Below are 14,787 nucleotides of genomic sequence, written 5' to 3'. Positions count from 1 at the left end.
AAGTGAAAGTAAAGTAAGGACGTCCGCACGGACATTTATAGTGGTGGCGCTCGCAGTGCGCTCGAATGAATTTCTATGGAAGTAGAAATGAAAAAAAGTTCGCTCTGTTTTGCTCGCTTGTCGGACGCACACCGTTATGAATGCCAGTGCAGCCACATACTTTTTAGTGTCACCAAAGAGTATAGAAGAACAAGAGGCGAAACTCTGATGCTTTTTTGGTAACAGCCACTAGGTGGCGCTTTTGGTAGCGCGGCCGCCATTTTGGGGTGAAAATTCCAACTGGAGTGACTGAACAACAACACAGATAACAGTTTTTTGAGGTAGTTTTTTCTTGCATTAGTGAGTATTTCCATTTTATGCAACTTTACACATCTACTATTATTAGTTACCAACTCCACTAGGCCTGAAATATATTTTGTACGTTTTAATCCCCTGAATCATGCTACAAACATGATGACCTTAACATGATGCATTGCTGTGTTCGTTATCATATAATTGCCACTTTGGACAGTGGCTGTGTTTTTTTTGTTTACATAGGCTTGCATGAATGAGACAGTGGATGTTTATGGATTGGTCATTGACTCTTTGAGTAAATCGATTCGTTCAAAATGCTGAATCATTTGTGTCTCTTACAGCGACAAGAGTTTAACCCTTGTTCAAGTTTAAGGCCTTGTCTTTTTGGATATATATATTTTTTTTAAATTCCAAAATATGCATACAACCCATATATTTTAAATGTATTGTTTGCTTTAAATTAAATTAAGATTGTATGTTCATCTGAATTATAAATAATTTATTCCTGTATAAAATAAAAACACATTTGAACTTTCTTTCTTAATCAATGTAGAATGTGTAATTGAAACTTTTGAATTACACACTTTGAACTCTTGAAACTTTGAAACTTTCTTTTTTGAAAATTTGAACTCTTGAAACTTTGCACACAGGTCAGAACCCGCGGCCATCAGGGCCGGGCTGAAGCTGGTACCCGGGCGTGGCAGGAAGGCTCGACAGCGCCCCCTGGAACGGGGTCCGAAAACTGGGTCTATAAATCAAACACGCTTGCTTGTAATAATTTGAAACTTGGTACACATATAGATCTCATCGGTTCATATATCCTTCATGCTCTTACTTTTTACGCCAACCCAACAGGAAGTCGGCTATTTAGGGTTGTTTGGAAACGCATGATCTGGCATTTGAAACACTTCTCCTAGGGAATTCATTCAATCATCGCCAAACTCGGTGTGCATGTAGTCAAGACATTGAGGATCCCAAATTGCGAACGGATTTTTGATATCTCAAACGGTGTGGCCGTGGCGAGGAAACGAAATTATGGCGAATAACGGAAACAGGAAGTGTGTTATAACTTCAGCATACATTAACTGATCTTGATAAAACTTCAGCAGTGTGTTCGCTGTAAGAGGCCGATCACATGGATGTGACTATTGAGAGTCAAAGTTATAGCGCCACCAACTGGCAGCAGGAAGTGTGTCACTTTCAAAATGCTTTGAAAGCACCCTCTTATTTTTACCTGATTTGCTTCAAAATTCACTACTATAATGTAAACACACGCCAAATGTAGACCTGTGAATGGATTCTTGATATCTTAGATACTGTTGCCATGGCAACGCATCAAACTTTAATATTCTTTTTTTATGCTTTTGAGACTCTTAGCATGCCTGAAATTGCTTGAAATTGCATGAAACTCGACAGACAGATCACATTTATTAGCCAGTAGACATGTGCAAAGTTTCAGAAACGGGCGTGGTGCAGGGACTCAGTAGCGCCACCTTTTGACAAAAGTGGGGGGGTTAGTTTTATAGTTTTACCTACAATCATAAAAATCGGTACGTAAATTGTTCGGATCAAGCCGAACAACTTTCTAATTTACAGTCATTAGCTTGGACCAACTGTTTTCTCTCCCTCTGTCTCTCTCTGACAGAGAGAATGCACCCACAAAATCATACATAGGGGCATACTGCCCTCTTGTGTCCAAAATTATATTTATATATACATATATTTGGTGACTGAGGACCTACAGCTTTTAAATACGGACGTCCACATTGATAATGGTGGCACTTGCAGAGCGCTCGAATGAATTCCTATGGAAGTAGAAATTAACTAAACGTTCGCTCAGCTCTGCTCGCTCGTCGCCATGGACGTGCACCATTATGAATGCCAGTGCAGCCGCATACTTTTTAGTGTTACTTTAAAATTAGTGCAATAACGGGGACGATTGCTTGAATTGTGAGTTCAATAGTCTATTATTTTTCACGGAAAACACAACAACAAAAAAGTACAATGATAGATTCGCTTAAATAGGGGCTTTTACATAAAATAGCCTATTCCGTCATCATCTTTTCAGTCAGCTCTTCACTCTCGTGATTAATGAAATTTGACTCCTGTTGCTGATATTTGCTGCAACTTTCGTTCCGCTCACAATTTAGTAAGCAAACACGCTTCAAATGTGTTTTTATTTTATTTTTGTGTATATATATGTGTGTATATATATATATATATATATATATATATATATAGCTTATGTTTCAATTATGAGTTAATTAACAATCGTTGGAAAGAATGATACTTTTAATATCACTAAACCGTCATTAGGTGCCACCAGGCGACCGTCTTAATGAGCGAGTCATTGATTCATTCGTTCAAACGATTCGTTCGAACGGCTGAGTCATTCAAGAATGAGACAGATTATGGATTGGTCGTTGAATCTTTGAGTCAACCGATTCATTCAAAATGCTGAATCATTCAGTAATGAGAACGCGTTGCTGTGAGATGCTCGATGGTTCTGCTGTGATCTTTGTTTAACTATTTTCGCTGCTGAAACAGAAAAAAAAGTTAATATTGCATCTAAAATGTAAGTGATTTGACGTGTGTGTGTGTGATTGTGTCTGTTACAGTGATTGTTTAACCCTTGTTAAAGTTTAGGCCTTGTCTTTTTGGATATATATCTTTTTATATTAAAAAAATTGCATACAACCCATATATTTTAAATGTATTGTTTGCTTTAAATTACATTGAGATTTGTATGTTTGGTAATTGAACCTGAATGAATTTTAAATGAATGTGCTATATTTCAGATCATATATTTGTTTTCCTTAAAATTTGAACTAACACTAACTTTATTCTCATCTGAATGATAGATTATTTATTTATGTATAAAATAAAAACACATTTGATTTTTCTTTTTTAATCAATGTAGAATGTGTAACTGAAAAAATAAACAGATTAGGGCTCTGTTCGAGGACAATAAATGAAAACCAATGCAATATGATGAATGTCCAAAATATTTTTTTGCTTTTAAACTATGTGTGTGTGTGTGTGTGTGTGTGTGTAAGAGATTTTGGTTGGGTGACAGTTGTAGTTTACAGTTTGACAAAAGCACAATGTTGTGTTTTATTGCGATTGTACACAAATATAAGTAAACAATTTGCAGTTTGAATAATGTCCTGTATGAACAAAAGGACGGAGTATGTTTTTATGTCTACATTGTTCAATCACGCCTCACACACACACACACACACACACACAAATACACACACACACCAACTATTTTTCTAATCAGATCAGGCAAATATTCTGTCTTGGCACACTTCATATAACTTTCAAACTTGTGTACTTATTTCATGTGTCCATTAAGTCCATGAGACCGTAGGGTGTCTCATTTTTCATTTTAGGTTTCAGAAGGTTGCTCACGCATACTTTGTGGTTGATATGTGCCCTCAATGCACACTTTTGCAGAGCCCACACCAATGCAAGCTCTACAGCACACATCTTCTCAAAGGTCAAAGCGGAGTTACGATATTGCCCGTCATGCACAGTAACCCTAAAGGCACCGGGGTGGCGGTGCCACCGGCTTGTTTATATATATATATATATATATAAAGGCACCGGGGTGGCGGTGCCACCGGCTTGTTTATATATATATATTTATTTATTTTTTTAACATTTTGGGCACTTTTGGGGCCCTTAACGTGCTCGAAAACTCTTGAAACTTTGCACACGGGTCAGAACCCGCGGCCATCAGGGCCGGGCTGAAGCTGGTACCCGGGCGTGGCAGGGGGGCTCGACAGCACCCCCTGGAATGGGGTTTGAACACTTGTCCATATATCAAACACGCTTGCATGTAATAATCTGAAACTCAGTACACTTATAGATCTCATCGGGCTGAACAACTTTCGCCCTCTAAGTTTTACACCAGCCCAACAGGAAGTCGGCTATTTAGGGTTGTTTGGAAACGCATGCTCAGGAATTTGAAACACTTCTCCTAGGGAATTCCTTCAATCATCGCCAAACTCGGTGTGCATGAAGTCAAGACATTGAGGATGAAAAATTGCCAGGGGATTTTTGATATCTCGAACGGTTTGGTCGTGGCGAGGAAACGAATTTATGGCGAATAATGGAAACAGGAAGTGCGTTATAACTTCTGCATACATTAACTGATCTTGATGAAACTTCAGCAGTGTGTTCGCTGTAAGAGGCCGATCACATGGATGTGACTATTGTGAGTCAAAGTTATAGCGCCACCAACTGGCAGCAGGAAGTGTGTCACTTTCAAAATGCTTTGAAATCACCCTCTTATTTTTACCCAATTTGCTTCAAACTTAATCTGTATAATGTAAACACACGCCAGATGTAGACCTGTGAGAAGATTATTTAATATCTAAGAGAATGTTGCCATGGCAACGCATCAAACTTTAATATTCTTTTTTGATGCTTGAGACTCTTAGCATGCATGAAATTGCTTGAAATTGCATGAAACTCGACAGACAGATCACATTTATTAGCCAGTAGACATGTGCAAAGTTTCAGAAACGGGCGTGGTGCAGGGACTCAGTAGCGCCACCTTTTGACAAAAGTGGGGTTGTTAGTTATCTAGAGTAACAAAACTCGGTATGTATATTGTACTCCTCAAACCAGACAACTTTCTAATTTATAGTCATTAGCTACAAACAACAGAAAGTCAGATATTTTGGTTTGAATGTGGATTCTGTCTCTCTCTGACAATGCAACCTGCCATTCTCTGTGTGTGTGTGTCTGTGTGGGGAGGGGGGAGGGGCTCTTCGAGTGATAGTTTAGTTTAAACACAAAATCATACATGGGGCCATACTGCCCTCTTGTGTCCAAAATTATAATATTTAAACATACATTTGGTATGTGACTGAGGATATTTTCCCACCGTGTGACACCAGCGAGAGCTTTTAAATACGGACGTCCACACGGACATTGATAATGGTGGCGCGTGCAGAGCACTCAAAGGAATTCTTATAGTAGGAATGAACAAAAAAACGTTCGCTCTGTTCTGCTCGCTCATCGTCATGGACGCGCATCGTTATGAATGCCCGTGCAGCCGTTAGTTTCACTTCAAAATAAGCGCCTTTTCTGGGGCTGATTGCTTGAATTGTGAGTTCAATAGCCTATTATTCTTCATGCAAAACACAACAACAAAAGAGTATAATGACAGATTCGCTTAAATAGGCGCTTTTACACAAAATATTCCTTTATCATCTATTCAGTCTAAATAGCGATACATTTCACTCTATTCACGTTTGGTGTGAACGCAGCATAATAAACCGGCTGCGATGTCAAGATTGCAAAGCTGTAGTGTGTGTGTGCGCGCGCGCGGGATCGAACTGTGTGTGTGTCTGAGAGAGAGAGAGGGAGAGAGAGGCGCGATCAAACTGTGTGTGTGTGTGTGTGTGTGTGAGGGGGAGGGGAGGGGGGCTCTTCGGGTGATAGTTTAGTTTAAACACAAAATCACACATAGGGCTATACTGCCCTCTTGTGTCCAAATTATATTTATAAATGAAATCGCCTTGTATGCGCATCGTTATGAATGCCCGTGCAGCTGTTAGTTTCCTTTTAAAATTACCGCCTTTTCTGGGGCCGATTGCTTGAATTGTGAGTTCAATGGCCTATTATTTTTCATGGAAAACACAACAACAAAAGAGTATAATGACAGATTCCCTCATCATTTATTCAGTCAGCTCTTCACTCTCTGTAATGAAATTTGACCCATGCTGCTGATCTTTGCTGGGACTCACGCACACACACACACACACACACATTCCATCATTGCAATCTTGACATCGCAGCCTGTTCACTATAGCGTTAATAATATATAATAATAAAATAGTCAACCTAACATATAAAAATTACACTTCTATATTTAAATAGTCGTACAATTCGTATCATTCACAGTAAGCACCGCTCCACTGTGATCTTTCCAAAAACATTTTTCTGCAAGTGACGAGGATGATTTTTTCGATAGATATTAGAACGTGGGTGAAGTAGCTACAAAGCGTATAATAAAGAATAGTTTAGCATCGAAATACATCGCAAATGTTGAAACATTTTGATTCTAAAGAGAGATTTACATGAGCCCAACACCGTTTAGCCTACTTTCAGTTTTGTTTTAAATTATTTTGTTTTGGCTTGATTATAGTTATTTTTGTATTTTGTGTTCTGGTCTGAATATTATTAAATTTAAAGGTTTTGTTGTGCAATATTTTGAGTGTACCATCAAATCAGAATAATTCTCTCGGTTTAGTGATTCCCTAGTTATTAGGGCCCAAGCCTTGAAAAGGCGAAGGCCCTATTGTTTTCCTAAGGATTATTAGGGCCCAAGCCTTGAAAAGGCGAAGGCCCTATTGTTTTCCTTAGGATTATTATTAGGGCCCAAGCCTTGAAAAGGCAAAGGCCCTATTGTTTTCCTTAGGATTATTAGGGCCCAAGCCCTGAAAGGCATGCAGGCAACCTAGGTGTTGCATTAGGTTTTTTAAATAATATCCTAGTATTAAGTTATATTATTGCATGCAATTGGTGTCTGTGTTTGTGTGTGTGTGTGTGTGTGTGTGGCTGGCTGTATGATTTTTCCTGCATTAAAGGATAAAGAAATCTCTAACCGTACGTTCACACCGCCACCGGCGAGAGCGGCAAAATTCGCTCTCGCCGCCCTGCCAGCGACGCCGTGGAAAGATTCGTGAATGCTCTGATGCTCTGACGTAGATCGAATGCTTGGTCTTTTTTAAAACTTTATTTAAAGGGGCCGCAAAGCGAACAAGCATGTCGATCGTTATGTTTGCAGAAAATTGATAGATGGGAAGAACTTATCAATTATAGTGACATGTTTGCTAACGAAATAAACAAATTAAAAGCCATTTGTTTGGTGTGGCTTTTGTGTTCATGGTTAAATGCTATTCTAATTTGCATTCCCGCTGAAAAACAAGCGTTCTAGCATGAATATCTTGCCTATAAATAGTGTTGCGCCTTCTTATGAAATTCAAATGATCAACCTCTCCTCTATTTTGCTTGGGAACTAATGTGGTCGGAACCAAAGTTACTTGACTGCGTTCTCTGGAATCCTCTCAAACGGAGCACATCTACATTCCGATTGGTTGCCGCCGGTTGCCGCCGAACCGCGTCATAGCTCATTTCCCTAAAGTTGAGCTGATTTCAACTTCTTCTCGCCACTCCTCGCCGCTCTCACCGTCCAAGACGCGCCGCGCCGCCCTCGCCGGAGCTCGCCGCCGGCTCTCATTGAAAATGAATGACTTTCGGCCACTTTGACGCTCTCGCCGCCGGCGGTAAGTCCTTGGGCCCTATTTTAACGATCTGAAATGCAAGTGTCAAAGCGTAAAGCGCAAGTAACTTTGTGGGCGGATCCCGGCGCTGTTGCTATTTTCCCGGCGGGATAAATGCCTCTTGCGCCTGGCGCAAATCTAAAAGGGGTTGGTCTGAAGTAGCTTCATTATTCATAGGTGTGGTTTGGGCGTAATGTGAAATAAACCAATCAGAGCGTCATCTCACATTCCCTTTAAGAGCAGGCGCGCTTGTTCTAAAGCGGATTCCTATTATAACGGCGGATTTGCCAGGCACGCGCCAGGAGCGGTTCACAGCCGAGGAGAGCAACGTTCTCGTCAGGGCCGTAAAACACAGAGAAGTGACATTGGGGATGGAGAAACCCACCCAAATTAACTTCTGTTAAACAGGCGTATGATAATTTGGGTAAATGTGTAAGGTACATGTATGCTTTTATAATAAATTGTCTATCTATCTCTATCTATCTATCTATCTATCTATCTATCTATCTATCTATCTATCTATCTATCTATCTATCTGTCTGTATATCTATCTGTCTATCTATCTTCAATCTATCTATCGTAATAATGTATGATTTGCAAAAATGAAAACTGCTGGTTACATGAGAGAATCAACTTGTATGCGCGTTGTGCACACGCTACATTGATTATGGCCAAGCATGCGCCCTTAAAATAGCATAATGAATAACGCGCAACGCGCCACTGACTTTAGACTAGTTTTTTTCTGGTCAGTGGCGCATTTGTTTAATAGAACAGCAAAATAGCATGAGGGAAAGTTTGCGCCGGAACACGCCTCCTCTTTGCGCTGAACCGCCCCGGGGAGCGCAAGTGTATTTCTTAGTTAACCGACGTGCGTCTGTGGAGGGAAAAGTCCGCTTTGCGCGGGTGCAAAATAGGAATGATACATGCGTCAGTGTACGAAGTCATTTGCGCCGAGTGCAAGATAGGGCCCCTTGTCTTTTCGCATAACAATTTTTGTATTTTTTTTAAATGACAAAATATGCATATAACCCCCATCTTTTAAATGTATAGTTTGCTTTAAATAAAAGTAAGATTGTTTTGGTAATTGAAGCTGAATGAATTTAAAATTCATGTGCTATATTTCAATATATTTGTTTTCCTTAAAATTTTAAAACACTAACCTCATTCTCATCTGAATTACAAATATTTTTTTTTCTGTATGAAATAATACTCTGACGAAAAAAACTTTTGATGTTTCTTTTTTAATCAATGTAGAATGTGTAACTTTTAAATAAACAGATTAGAGCTCTGTTTGAGGACAAGCCTGTGTGGGGAGGTGGCAGGGGGATATATCTTTTGGGTGAGATTTAATTTAAATTATTGTTTTTCAAGGTAGCATTCTAATCAGGTAAAGCAAGTAATATTCTCTGTATCTTTATATAAATATACACACATGGTGGTAATGGCGCAGTGGATAAGACACATGCCTTTGGTGTGAGAGACCCGGATTCGAATCCACTGTGAGACACCAATGTGTCCCTGAGCAAGACACTTAACCCCTAGTTGCTCCAGAGGTGTGCGACCTCCAGAGGTGGGTAGTAACGAAGTACATTTACTTCGTTACATTTACTTGAGTATTTTTTTGGAAAATTTTTACTTTTAAGAGTAGATTTAACTGTGGGTACTTTTACTTTTACTCGAGTACATTTCTAATGAAAAAACGGTACTTTTACTTCGTTACGTTGGGCGACGTTCCTCTCGTTACTTTATTTTAATGCAATATGTTGTTAAAAGCGTAGTTTATTCTAAGCGCGCGCTCTCTCTTTTTTCTGGGCATGAGCGATGCTCAATTCACAAATGAATCACTCTTTTGAGTCGATTCTGTTCAAAGACTTCATCAAACAAGTTGGGCAGATCTGTCTAAATCGGTTCGCGAATCAGTTTGAATGATCTGTTCAGTTTCCTGCACGCACTGAATCATCTCGGAGTCGTAACAGGAAGATTTAAGAACAGCAAGAGCGTTGTATGAAGTGGCGGTCCACAGTCTACAGTACAGTCTAGAAAGTAAATCTGCAAATGCATCATATTTTTTGCCAGCGATGAAGATCTTTATTAGTTGAACATCGTCGTATGTTACTTCGTAGCTGTCTGGGAATGAATTCACACGACGATACATTCGATTCCATTTCATTCAGGTAATACATTTTACAACCAAACAGATTATTAGCACTACTACAAAGTATGGCATTACCCTTTTTTCGGACATATACATTACTTTATACATTAAATAAGCTATCATCGTCCAGTTTATGAATGTGTGTATTGCGCAGTGGCGTGCGAACTCGACTTGAAAACGAATGCCTTTGCCTGCCTTATTAGACTCAGTTAACCAGTTTAAAGATGCTTTCATAAATATAGCCTACACTTAAATACATTTTGGAGAACAGACAGAAGAAGATCCGTGTATTTGATCGTTGTTTGTGTTGGGCATGACATGACTGCGAGCACATGTGAAGAGTTTTAACTCTTTCTAATCTGTGTCAATTTATTTATTTATTTGATCAGGGACAATGCACAAAAAACATTAATCTAAGAAAGAAGAGATGTCATGTGCCAGGTTATAGCAAAAATGCTAATTTCCGCCTGCAGTCCCTGGACAGGTTGATGATATACTTACAAATGGTTCCCATCCCTTTATGAGTGCAAAACTCCATAGTCACTTTATTCCGACATTGTCTAATAATCCAAATGTAGTTGTATAAGTTACTATACTATTATACAAACCAAAGGACAGGCAATGGTTTTCGGGCTATAATATCCAGAAACCTGCGCTCTGCTAGCGAATGTCGTCTTGTGGTACCATCTCAAAGAGGCACAAAATCTCTTTCTCGGACCTTTACCATGGCTGTTCCCTGTTGGTGGAATGATCTGCCTAACTCAACCAGAGCTTCTGAGTCAGTAGCCACTTTCAAGAAACTGCTGAAGACATATCTTTTTCGGCAGCACTTGATTCAGTAGAATTAACACTTTCCCTTCTCTTCTATTCTATAAAAAAAAAAAAAAAAACCTGCACTAAAATTAAACTGAGAGGGGTTATAGCACTTAAGTATTGTTGTCCTACTGTTAGTTTAACTGCTTCTATTGTTCTCATTTGTAAGTCGCTTTGGATAAAAGCGTCTGCTAAATGAATAAATGTAAATGTAATATACAGAATACAGAAATAATGTTTGTCTCTTCTGTTTTTGTTGCAAAGATAGCTTATCTAATTATGATGATAATAGTCATTTAAATGAAAAAATATCGAAATAATATCATGATATATAGGCTATATATATAGGCCTATGTGATCCAAAGTAACTAGTAACTAACTACTTGAGTAGTTTTTTCATTGGATACTTTTTTACTCTTACTCAAGTAACTTTTGAGATTATTACTTTTACTTTTACTTTGAGTAAATATTTCTATAAGTACTTGTACTTTTACTTGAGTACAGTTTTTGGATACTCTACCCACCTCTGGCGACCTCTGACATATATGGCAATTGTAAGTCGCTTTGGATAAAAGCGTCAGCTAAATGAATGAATGTAAATGAATATGTGTTTGTGTGTGTGTATATATATATATTTATAGCTACGAGCAGCAATTACGGGCCCAAGCCGGTGGCACCGCAACCCCGGTTATAGCGCCACCAACTGGCAGCAGGAAGTGTGTCACTTTCAAAATGATTTGAAATCACCCTCTTATTTTTACCTGATTTGCTTCAAACTTCACTACTATAATGTAAACACACGGCAGATGTAGACCTGGATGTAGACCTGACCTTTCAGAAGGTTGCTCACGCATACTTTGTGATTGATATGTGCCCTCGATGCGCACTTTTGCAGAGCCCACACCAATGCAAGCTCTACAGCACACTTCTTTTCGACAGTCAAAGCAGGGTTACGTTTTTTTGCACGTCGTGCACAATATAACCCTAAAGGCACCAGGGTGGCGGTGCCACCGGCTTTATATATATATATATATATATATATATATATATATATATATATTTATTTATATATAAATATAGCTGCGAGCAGCGATGAAGGGCCCAAGCCGGCGGCACCGCCACCCCGGTGCCTTTAGGTAACTAAAGGCACCGGGGTTGCGGTGCCACCGGCTTGGGCCCGTAATCGCTGCTCGCAGCTATATTTATATATATATATATATATATATATATATATATATATATTTATTAGGGCCCAAGCCCAAAGGGCGAAGGCCCTATTGTTTTCCTTAGGATTATTTATTATTATTATTATTCTTATTATTTTTCTGCTACCTTTTGGACACTTTTGGAGGCCTTAACATGCTCAAAAACTCCTGAAACTTTGCACACATGTCAGAACCCGCGGCCATCAGGGCCGGGCTGAAGATGGTACCCGGGCGTGGCAGGGGGGCTCGACAGCGCCCCCTGGAACGGGGTCCGAAAACATGGTCCATAAATCAAACACGCTTGCATGTAATAATATGAAACTCGGTACACATGTAGATCTCCTCGTTTCATATATACTTCACACTCTTACTTTTTACCCCAGCCCAACAGGAAGTCGGCTATTTAGGGTTGTTGGTAAAACACACGCAATGGAATGTGAAATACTCCTCCTAGAGAATTCAAACAAACGGCACGAAACTCGGTCAGCATGAAGTCAAGACATTGAGGATGAAAGTTTGCGAGGGGATTTTTGATATCTCGAACGGTTTGGCCGTGGCGAGGAAACAAAATTATGGCGAGAAACGTGAAACAGGAAGTGTGTCATAACTACTGCATACATTAACTGATCTTGATGAAACTTCAACAGTGTGTTCGTTGTAAGAGCCCGATCACATGGATGTGACTATTGTGAGTCAAAGTTATAGCGCCACCAACTGGCAGCAGGAAGTGTGTCACTTCCTAAATGCTTTGAAATCACCCTCTTATCTTTACCCGATTTGCTTCAAACTTTATGTGTATAATGTAAACACACGGCAGATGTAGACCTGTGAAAGGATTATTGATATCTTAGATACTGTTGCCGTGGCAACACATCAAACTTTAATATTCTTGTTTGATGCTTTTGAGACTCTTAGCATGCTTGAAATTGCATGAAACTCGACAGACACAGGTATGCATATGGTTCAGATCAAGCCGGACAACTTTCTAATTAACTGTCATTAGCTCAGACCAAGAGGAAGTTAGATATTTTGGTTTGAATGTGGATGTTTCTGAGAATTTTCTCTCCCTCTCCCTCTGACAGAGAGAATGCACCCTGCCATTCGTGTGTGTCTGTGTCTGTGTCTGTGTGGGGAGGGGGGGAGGGGCTCTTTTAGTTTAAACACAAAATTATACATAGGGCCATACTGCCCTCTTGTGTCCAAAATTATATTTATATATACATTATACATATATTTGGTATGTGACTGAGGACCGAGAGCTTTTAAATACGGGACATTGATAATGGCCACGTGCAGAGCGCTCGAGGGAATTCCTATGGAAGTTCTGCTCGCTCATCGCCGTGGACGCGCACCGTTATGAATGCCAGTGCAGCCGCATACTTTTTAGTGTCACTTTAAAATTAGTGCAATAACGGGGCCGATTGCTTGAATTGTGAGTTCAATAGTCTATTATTTTTCACGGAAAACACAACAACAAAAGAGTACAATGATAGATTCGCTTAAATAGGGGCTTTTACATAAAATAGCCTATTCCGTCATCATCTTTTCAGTCAGCTCTTCACTCTCGTGATTAATGAAATTTGACTCCTGTTGCTGATATTTGCTGCAACTTTCGTTCCGCTCACAATTTAGTAAGCAAACACGCTTCAAATGTGTTTTTATTTTATTTTTGTGTATATATATGTGTGTGTATATATATGTGTGTATATATATATATATATATATATATATATATATATATAGCTTATGTTTCAAATATGAGTTAATTAACAATCGTTGGAAAGAATGATACTTTTAATATCACTAAACCGTCATTAGGTGTCGCCAGGCGACCGTCTTAATGAGCGAGTCATTGATTCATTCGTTCAAACGATTCGTTCGAACGGCTGAGTCATTCATGAATGAGACAGATTATGGATTGGTCGTTGAATCTTTGAGTCAACCGATTCGTTCAAAATGCTGAATCATTCAGTTATGAGAACGCGTTGCTGTGAGATGCTCGATGGTTCTGCTGTGATCTTTGTTTAACTATTTTCGCTGCTGAAACAGAAAAAAAAGTCAATATTGCATCTAAAATGTAAGTGATTTGACGTGTGTGTGTGTGTGTGTGTGTGTGTGTGTGTGATTGTGTCTGTTACAGTGATTGTTTAACCCTTGTTAAAGTTTAGGCCTTGTCTTTTTGGATATATATCTTTTTATATAAAAAAAAATAGCATACAACCCATGTATTTTAAATGTATTGTTTGCTTTAAATTACATTGAGATTTGTATGTTTGGTAATTGAACCTGAATGAATTATAAATGAATGTGCTATATTTCAGATCATATATTTGTTTTCCTTAAAATTTGAACTAACACTAACTTTATTCTCATCTGAATGATAGATTATTTATTTCTGTATAAAATAAAAACACATTTGATTTTTCTTTTTTAATCAATGTAGAATGTGTAACTGAAAAAATAAACAGATTAGGGCTCTGATCGAGGACAATAAATGAAAACCAATGCAATATGATGAATGTCCAAAAGATTTTTTTTGCTTTTAAACTATGTGTGTGTGTGTGTGTGTGTGTGTGTGTGTGTGTGTGTGTGTGTGTGTGTGTGTGTGTGTGTGTGTGTGTGTAAGAGATTTCGGTTGGGTGACAGTTGTAGTTTACAGTTTGACAAAAGCACAATGTTGTGTTTTATTGTGATTGTACACAAATATAAGTAAACACTTTGCAGTTTGAATAATGTCCTGTATGAACAAAAGGACGGGGTATGTTTTTATGTCTACATTGTTCAATCACGCCTCACACACACACACACACACACACACACCAACTATTTTTCTAATCAGATCAGGCAAGTAATATTCTGTCTTGGCACACTTCATATAACTTTCAAACTTGTGTACTTATTTCATGTGTCCATTAAGTCCATGAGACCGTAGAGTGTCTCATTTTTCATTTTAGGTTTCAGAAGGTTGCTCACGCATACTTTGTGGTTGATATGTGCCCTCAATGCACACTTTTGCAGA

The sequence above is a fragment of the Rhinichthys klamathensis genome, unplaced genomic scaffold (genome assembly GCF_029890125.1).
Source record: "Rhinichthys klamathensis goyatoka isolate OS25496 unplaced genomic scaffold, OSU_Roscu_1.1 h1tg000505l_1, whole genome shotgun sequence".
Classification (NCBI taxonomy): Eukaryota; Metazoa; Chordata; class Actinopteri; order Cypriniformes; family Leuciscidae; genus Rhinichthys; species Rhinichthys klamathensis.
The sequence above is the reverse complement of the archived record's forward strand: the minus strand, read 5'-3'. Positions refer to the sequence as shown.